The sequence below is a fragment of the Phocoena sinus genome, chromosome 18, assembly GCF_008692025.1.
Source record: "Phocoena sinus isolate mPhoSin1 chromosome 18, mPhoSin1.pri, whole genome shotgun sequence".
NCBI classification, from domain to species: Eukaryota; Metazoa; Chordata; class Mammalia; order Artiodactyla; family Phocoenidae; genus Phocoena; species Phocoena sinus.
The window spans coordinates 77,003,053-77,012,527 of NC_045780.1; the positions used below are offsets into that span (position 1 = coordinate 77,003,053).

The window sequence follows — 9,475 nt, forward strand, 5'->3', positions numbered from 1 at the left end:
TCCATCCACTTTCTAAGCCGAAGACAAAACTGTTCTACGGATGGTGGGCCTTGCACTCTGTTCCACTCTGAGGCTATTAAAGAATATTTTAAAAAGTTATATTTATCTTTTTCCTCCTCCAAAAGAGCATCTTTGGTATTATATGGTGTTATTTCGTATTTATAAATTACAAGATTGGGCTTCCCTGGTGGCGCAGTGGTTGAGAGTCCGCCTGCCGATGCAGGGGACAGGGGTCCGTGCCCCGGTCCGGGAGGATCCCACGTGCCGTGGAGCGGCTGGGCCCGTGAGCCATGGCCGCTGAGCCTGCGCGTCCGGAGCCTGTGCTCCGCAACGGGAGAGGCCACAACAGTGAGAGGCCCGTGTACCGCAAAAAAAAAAAATTACAAGCTTATTCAGAGTTGCTTGCTGTCTATCAAAGATTAACCATCCAATCAGGGAAGACTGGGACCAAATTTGGGAGAAAAGCGATGACATCGCAATTTGGCGACAGTGGCCGTGAAACTCACCAGGCCCCCTCGCTTGTCATCGGAGCACACTGCTCCCCGAGGTCTACCCCCTGCCCGGTTCTCCTGCGTGGCCTCCTGGTCAACCAGCTTCTCAGCTGCCTCAGGTCCCAAGGCCTGCGCTAAACCGCAGCGCCAGGCCACTCTCGCTCTCAAGCTTTGCCAGCCCACACATGACCCCTGTGCAGACCAACGCAGAGATGGCACCTTGGACCAGCGGTAGATGGAGATACATGTCTATGAATCTGGGGTTCCTGCAAACGCAAGAACCAAGAACAGCCCCCGAGAGAAAACGCAAGTGAGAGTTACTTTCGAGGTTAGAATGAGCTGTTGGCAAGAGCCGTCCAATGACGGATGCTCGAGAAAAAGAGAGAAAAGGCCATGTTTCGAGCCAATCCCAGGAGGGAAGAAGCGCCACGGTGGCTGATGCCCGCCCTGGGTCTCCCTCTGAGCGGCGAGGCCTTCCGTGTAAGGCGCCCCTCCCCAGCCCCTCCTCCACTCCCCGGGAGAGGGAACCCCATCCACACTCCTCTCCCTCTTCGTGGATGCCAACTTTCAGTGGATACCCGGCCCGTACCCGGCCCTGAGCTGGCCTGTCACCTGGGCTGCCACCTGCACAGTCTCCTGCCAGCCTCACCACCATCTCACAGAGAAGCGGAGCCCCTCATCCACCTTCACAGAGGCAGAGACTCAGAATGTAAGTAACGCGTCTGTGCTCACATGACTCCAAATCCGTGTCAGAACCAGTGAAAACCCAATGGCTGCCTGACAGCAGAACTGCCTGCCCCCTTCTGAGCTCAGAAACTGAGGCTTCCTTGGTCCTCAGGCCGAATCTTCTGGTCGCCAGCTGCCATCAGAGACTTCAGCCACCAGGGACGCCGTGCCCACCTTTGAACGCAGAGGAAGTCTAAATACCCTTCTTCATAGTGTTTATTCAGATAGCCTCTGTGTCCCAACAATTCTCAGCCATTAGTTAAGTGGTATGCCTTCACAGACATCAAAACATTCATAAAAAATTATGGACTTAATTACCCACTTTGACCATTGGATAAAAAAACATGTGAAATTCTAACATTTTTTGCATTCAAATGTACTCTTCTTAGGGGCAGGACAGGAATAAAGACGCAGACGTAGAGAATGGACTTGAGGACACAGGGAGGGGGAAGGGGAAGCTGGGACGAAGTGAGAGAGTGGCGTGGACTTACATACACTCCCAAATGTAAAATAGGTAGCTAGTGGGAAGCAGCCGCATAGCACAGGGAGATCAGCTCCGTGCTTTGTGTCCACCTAGAGGGGTGGGATAGGGAGGGTGGGAGGGAGACGCAAGAGGGAGGGGATATGGGGTTATATGTATATATATAGCTGATTCACTTTGTTATACAGCAGAAGCTAACACACCACTGTAAAGCAATTATACTCCAATACAGATGTTAAAAAACAATGTACTCTTCTTTCTAGATGTTAATGATTACGAGCAGACGAACCTAGGTCCAAGTGTAACCTGAACGACAAAAGACCCACCGCAGCTCCCTGTGGCTCGTTGTCTGATGTGCTGAGTCCATTAACCGGCTTTGATTTGCAGTCACCTTACAAACTCAGACCCTTACAAGGTACTGAAAATACTTGTTCTTATGTGCTTGGACACGTTTCTTCCTTTTTTTTTTTTTTTTTGCTGAGCAATGGTATGACTATATATATTGTGCCTGGGAGGCAAGGTGAGGGAGAAATCTCAACAGACAGAAGGTGGGAAAAGTCTGGAGTCCCCTGTAAACGTCAGGAAGGTCCCTGCTGGACCCATCACAGAATATGAGAGGAGGCCAATAGATCATTCCCTTTGTTTCTCCCCTGGGCTTCTTGAGCTTCTCGAAGTTCTTCAGGATGATGTCGTAGAACACAGGATAAGCCTCGCGGATCTCCATGACCATCAGCCGGATATCCCAGGACTCTGCCTCACCCAGCTGGTGCACCCGTCGCCGATAATCACCCACGTGGGGCTGCTTAGTTGCTTTGGTCATGGCATCAGCACGCTCAGAGAAATATTTGGAGGTCTGAGTGTGGAAGCCTTCCGGCTTGCTGTGGAGGGTGGTCATCAGGTCAAACACCTCGTCGACAGCCATGCCAAATTTTTCCCATCCTCAATCCGAGGGATCTGCAGCTGCAACCAGGTGGTGACCAGGTTGAGCTTCTCGGTGACATCCTCGCCGTCAGGCTTCAGGCGCTGCAGGAGGACCTTCTCATTGCAATTCACTGGGCCACAAAGAGCACCTCTGTCGTCATCTTCCTCTTTCTTCTTTTCCTCCTCGTATTCCTTCTCCTGCTGTTTCTTCCGCTGCTCCTTTTCTTTCTCCTTGACTGGATCAGGCCCTGGGATGTCCAGGGGGCCTTCAGATTGCTCAGGTTGGCTTCATTGAGAGCTGGCTCCTTTAAACATGCATCCAACTCAGAAATCTTCTTGGGGAAATAGCTCCCGAGTGGGTCTCTGTCTTACCACATGGGTCTTCACGGAACACAGCCACCTTGGCTTGGGCTTCGTGCAGGACCCTGAGCGTGGCCATGGCCGGGGCGGGGGTCTAGCGCCGCCCGCGGAGTCAGGACTGGGCACGGGGAAGGGAAAGGAGCCGAGAGGCCTGTGTCCGGCGCCCCGCCTCCCCGGCGCCGCCCGTCTTTCGACTCGGACACGTTTATTTCAATCATAGTTTAGTATTGAAGTAAAGATAGAAGGAATTCCATTTGCCATTTTGGAATCTTGTTTCAAAGACTTGGAGGAAATTAGAATTCCAACATGATGAAAAGTTAACGTGTGTATCCCAAACGGTACATATCGTGTGAAACTTGGAACGGGAGAGAGAGCGTGCTATAAATGCATAATTAAACGTACTCCTCAGAAACTCCCTTTCAAACTACAGGCAATGTTTCAATTTCACCAACATTTTGGTCTTGTTCAGGGAGGGGAGCACAGGCCTCTGGTAATGCAATTCTAATCCTAGGCTTTCTGGAATCCTCTATCATCTGAACCTATAACCGGTCTTTACTTTGCTGTGCTTTGCTCATGGGACCATGTGAAGTTAATGCCAAAAGGAATGTAGCGTTTCATTAAAAACTGTGTTAAGCTGTCACTCTAGTATATGAGTAAAATCATTAAGAAGCATAAAATGCAAGGGCTAAAGAGACCTCAAAATCCACTTAGCTCACTCACCTCATGTTATAGGCAGAAACTGAAGCTGGCAGACATGGGCTCGTTCGAGGGGGTGCGGCCGACTTATCTCGTTGCTGATGGGGTGCCAGATGGTGGGGAAGCGTGGGATCGGATGGGACCTGGAGACCCAGGTGTGGGTTATAACTCTTGCCACTTCCTGGCTCTTGGGCTATTACCTCCCTGGGTCTCAGTGTTCTCATCTGTATAATGAAGATGTGATTTATCCTACAGACATTAAACAGAAAGCTGTATGTAAAATGCCTGGTTTATGGAGTAGACACATGGAAGTGTTCTTTTTTCCTTTTAGAAAACGTTATTTCTAAAAGCATCTCGAGCTGGCACATGTGATGGGACGGTCCATCTCACTTCAGCCTTGCGTCATCCTATTCCACTGATCAGCTGTATCGTTGGGTGCGGCCCTTCCTTGGGCAACCCTAGGCGCTGTTACATAGGGTCACCGCGGAAGGCAAGATGTTCCATGATAAGATGTTCCAGTGATTGTTCCTGGAGGGCTGATCTCCTAGATGTACCCGAATGTATGAGCTCCCCAAATGACAATCCTTCTGGGCCCATGGGTTGAAGATGTATATGGCTTCTCCTGCTTGTTGAAGACTTATTAGTTTAGAATGCTCTCGTCCTTCCCAAATCCAGCTTCGCAACCTTTAATACTGATGACCTCCCACCTGCCATAAACCTAGAGTTGCAGTGGAGATTTCCAGTACCCCTGGAGAGTAGCAGAATCTTCTGGTCTTTCTGTGAATTAAGGGCTCCTCATTCTCTAGATATTCAAGGAAATGAAGAGCTTAAGTTTCCAAAATGCCAAAGATTTTTAAAACTTTTCTCCCCCTTGTTACAAGGAAATTTCTGTTCATCACAGAAAACTCCCCAATCCAGAGGAACATACAGAAGAAAATAAAAATCATCCATATGTACCAACCAGAGATGATTTTACCAAATTTTTTCACATTTGGGATCCTAATGTAATAGAGGTTCTAACACACTTTCTTATTTTATATACGACGTAAGGCCAGCTTTTTCTATTGTCATTAAATATTCTTCTACGATATCTTCCCTTAGTGGCTGTAGCATAACATATCCGTGTTTGACAGGGCAGACACTAAAATAAAAGACATTTTCATGAGCGATCAAAGGAAAAATTAGTGCCCTGGGCTTGAATGGATTAACTATACTGTGGACCAATTAACCTGAGCAACCAGTTTTTGATATATCATGAAATTTGGGGCAGGGATGACGTGCAATATTTCCCTTAAGTTTCAAATAATATCTGTTACGTAACTTGATAGTACAATAGGCTAATACATAACTCAATCTAAAAAAAGGCAGCCTCTTTTTATAATTAAGCAAACCAATAGAACAAAGGCACAGGAAGCACTTTAAAAATATATAATTATGGAAGACAAGAGCCATTTCAGAGAAAACAGGAAGAGTGTGCAGGCATGATTAGCCTAAGCATGTAGACAAGAAAGCCACCATGATGTGTGAGGTCTACTTCCTGTGGTCCGGGAATTGGTGCTTAGCTGGGGTGGTGGTGGTGGTGAGAGCAGGGATGGGGGCCACAAGCTGGAAGTCAGCATCGCCATCCTGCTGAATGACTCCCGGGCTCTTGTTCATCTCAAATACTTTTTTTTTTTAAATTGAAGTATAGTTGATTTACAATGTTGTGTTCACAGATCACCGGGCTGAGCTCCCTGTGCTATACAGCAGGTCCCCACTAGCTTTCTATTTTACACATGGTGGTGTATTTATGTCAAACCTAATCTCCCAGTTCGTCCCACCTTCCCCTTCCCCCCCGTGTCCACACGTCCATTCTCTACATCTACGTCTCTATTCCTGCCCTACAAATAGGTTCATCTGTACCATTTTTCTAGACCTAGATGGGGGGAGGGTGGTAGAGAGGTCCAAGAGGGAGGGGATATAGGTATACATACGGCTGATTCACTTCATTGTACAGCAGAAACTAACACAACGTTGTAAAGCAATTTTACTCCAATAAAAAAAAATAGAAAAAAACAATGTTGTGTTAATTTCTGCTGTACAGCAAAGTGATTCGTTGTACATATATATACATTCTTTTTTAATATTCTTTTCCATTATCACAGGATACTGAATATAGTTTTCTGTGCTACACAGCAGGACCTTGTTGTTTACCCATGTTTGATGAATAGCTGGCATGTGGCAGGCACCTTGCCGGGCTTGGGGGCACAGAGTTGCAGGGCTGACCTCTGCTCTCCAGGACTCAGCTGTGGTGGGACAGGCAGGAAACAGACCCCGGGTGACATCGCCATCCTGGATGAAGGGTTTGGGGCTCACAGGGGGCTTTTGGGGTAGGGATGTTCTCCCAGAGGTATGATCTGAACCGACACACAGAATGAGCTGCACAGCTGGACAAGCAGAAGGATGGCCAGCACCCATCTGAGTCCCAGAGGAGGATGGAGGACAGCACCAACCCTGAGTCTGGTCGTAAGGATCACCTTGCCACCCTCCCTGCGGCTCAGCCGTCCTCTTAGCCCCCGTCCTCCCCCAAAACGTTCACAGTCACCATTCAGGAAGGGCTCACGGAGGCAGAGAATGGGACTCAGCTGACACCTGAGGGCCGATCTGGGTTGCACACACACCTGTTTGCAAATCTGGTCTAAACCCTCTCGCTTAGAACAATTGCATGTTCCATTCGCTTCACTCTTTACTCTGAGAAAAGTCCCTGCTGATCTGGGTGGTGACGTCAGTGCTACAGCCACCCTGCAGCTGTAACTTGAGAGGCGCAACTGGCCGGGACCCCTGCGGCCCCTGAGTCACAGGCATGTGAGACGCCAGCCCTGCGGCTCCCCACGCTGTGGGATTTCTTTCTGAATGTTGCTATAGAACCAGCACAGATAAAACACCTTCAGCAACAAGAGCCCGCGCAGTTTACAGACAAAATAGTACCTTAGTGACACCAAGACGGGCGCACGCAGACACACAGCAAAATAGAGCTTCTCTTCTTCACAATTTTGAAACTGATTGAAAACTTTGAAATTGGAAAGCTTGTATTTTAATATGACAGGGTATTTTTTTTGGTGGTGGTGGTGGTGGTTTTTTTGTCTTGGAGACACTGTTTAGACCTGCCCTCTACAGACACTTTTGCTTGGAGTTGCTGCCAACCGTCAACTCACCCCCAGCATCGATGACACGTATTCTCTCTCAGCTGTGTTTACACTCCAGCCACGTGGCAAAGCCACTGACTACCTATCTAGGGCTGCACTGGGAACCACTGATCTGGAGGCTCTCTTCTGGGAAATGGGGGGATGTCACGCACCCCGCAAAGTCTCCACACCTGTGCTCTTTACCAGGTAACTCAGGAATGCAGGAATGGGGGCGGATCCTGAGAACAGTCGGGGTCGTGTATGTACGTGGCAATCTACTGGTTTATCTCAGAACAGAGGATTTGTGCCCTTGATGTGATAAACACAACATTGCTTAGGTCGGAGGCACCCAAATGAGGTGCTAGCTCGCCAAGATTCCTCTGCTCTTCTCGCCTTGCTTCCAAGAAATAGCTCTGTGGAGTAGGGAAAGCCCTAACCAGACTTAGCCCTCGGGGCTTCCGTTCCTCAGCTTTAGAAAGGATGAAGGCTTCCAGAGATCCCTCCTGGCTGTGATACTATGTGATGAGTTGAGTTAGAACTGTTAGATGTTATTATGAATGGTTATACTGGTCCACAGGATGACTGCAACGTAACTGCCCCAAAGGGCTTTGGAAATGGTCCCTTGAAGAAGAATCCATGGAAGATCCCTGGAGTGACATAAATACTACCGTCGTGTGAAGCAGGGTCCTCGCCCGCTGTGCCCCCAGGTGCTGCTGGGATGTCCAAGCTGAGCTGGGGAACGGGTGCACTGGGGGAGAGCCACCTGGCATCCTGAGGGCTTCAGGGGGGCGTCTGCGGGCCGGCTGGGCAGTGTCTGCCGCTGGGAGAGCTTCCCTCTCTCCCCCCGCCCCTGGGTCTGGCTACTTCCTACTGAGCCTTCAGGCGTGGCCCTAGGCACCCCTCTTGCAGAACACTTTTTCTGCGTAGCACTTACCATGTTGCTGGACTCATCCTATCTGCCGAGTCTCTTGTGGGTAGATCTGTTCCCCACTACGTCTGTCCCCTGCCTGGTACAGATTTTGGCCCCTAGAGGACGACCCATGGCCTAGGGACTGGTCAGTGTCAGCCCTAGGTTCTGCCCGCTGGGGCGCTGGCTGAGGGGCACAGTCCAGGCACCCCCCAGCAGGACCCCATGGCCACGGAGGACGCGGGAAACACTGTTACCAAACGCCTATGATTCGCTCTCATCCTGGGACGAGTCATCTCGAGGGAAAGAGGAACAGCCCCTGCTCCACTCGGCCCTGGGAACTGGGCAGAAACTGTTGGTTTTTCACTCCAGTCACTGAACTCCTGGTGGAGTCGGGGCTTGAAGGTTCCGAAGTGTGCTTGGGTGCCAGCCTGGCACTCAGATTCCTTGTGGACAGAGGGCCAAGAGAGGAATCATGGGAACAGAATTGGCATCCACTTCTCTACACTCCTGTCTCCCTGGAGAGGTTTTGGAGGGCTGCGAGGCAGGGACACGCCGAGAAACTGAAGGGGAAGAAGCGTGTGACCTCAAGCTTCCCTGCAGAACTCAGTGCAGAGACACTAAGAAGCTCCAGTGCGTGTCTTCACGTTAAGGAAAAGCATAAATAGACTGCATTTTTAGTACAGTTTTAGATTTATAGAAAAATTGACTGGAAAATACAGAGTTCCCATAACTAACCACCCACACCCCAGGCAGTGTCCCCTGTTAATAACATCTCGCTTTGAGGTGGTCCGTTTGTGACAATGGATAAGCCAATGTTGATACTTTATTATTAACTAAAGTCCATAGTTTACATTAGGGTTCACTCATTGTTTAGACAAATGTATAGTGACATGTATGCACCATTTAGTATCATATGCAGGACAGTCTCACCGCCCTAAACGTCTTCCGCGCCCCTCACATCCATCCCTCCTCCTCCCAAACCCCTGGGGGCCACTGATCTTTCACTGTCTCCATCGTTTTGCCTCTTCCAGGATGTCACGTAGTTGGAATCACACAGTGTGTAGCCTTTTCTGACTGGCTTCTTTCACTTAGTACCATGCATTTAAGATTCCTCCACGGGATTAACATACACACACTACTATGTATGAAATAGAGAACCAGCAAGGACCTGCTGTAGAGCACAGGGAGCTCTACTCAATATTATGTAATAACCTGTAAGAGAAAAGAATATATATGTATACATATATATATGAAACTGGATTGCTGTGCTGTACACCTGAAACTTACATGATGTTGTAATAATTATTTTTAAAGAAGTAGGGCTTCCCTGGTGGCGCAGTGGTTGAGAGTCCGCCTGCCGATGCGGGGGACGCGGGTTCGTGCCCCGGTCCGGGAAGATCCCACATGCCGTGGAGCGGCTGGGCCCGTGAGCCATGGCCGCTGAGCCTGCGCGTCCGGAGCCTGTGCTCCGCAACGGGAGAGGCCACAGCGGTGAGAAGACCGTGTACTGCAAAAAAAAAAAGAAGTAAACATGAGAACTCTGGGGGAAAAAAAAAAAATCCCTCCATGCCAGCATGCCAGTTTGTGGATTTATAGCTCATTTCTCTTAATCACCAAATAATAGTCCATTGACTGAATGGACAAAGTCTGTTGATCTGTCTTCTCTTTTGAAATGAAGAAAATGACAATTTTGGAGGGAGGTAGAAAGAAAATGCGTTCTTCATCC

At 49.2% G+C, this 9,475-nt stretch overlaps 1 pseudogene; it reads right to left on the reverse strand.

Moving 5' to 3' along the window:
* Positions 1 to 606: 606 nt before the first annotated feature.
* On the reverse strand, positions 607 to 3,083 carry LOC116742975 (annotated as a pseudogene).
* Between the last annotated feature and the right edge of the window lie 6,392 nt (positions 3,084 to 9,475).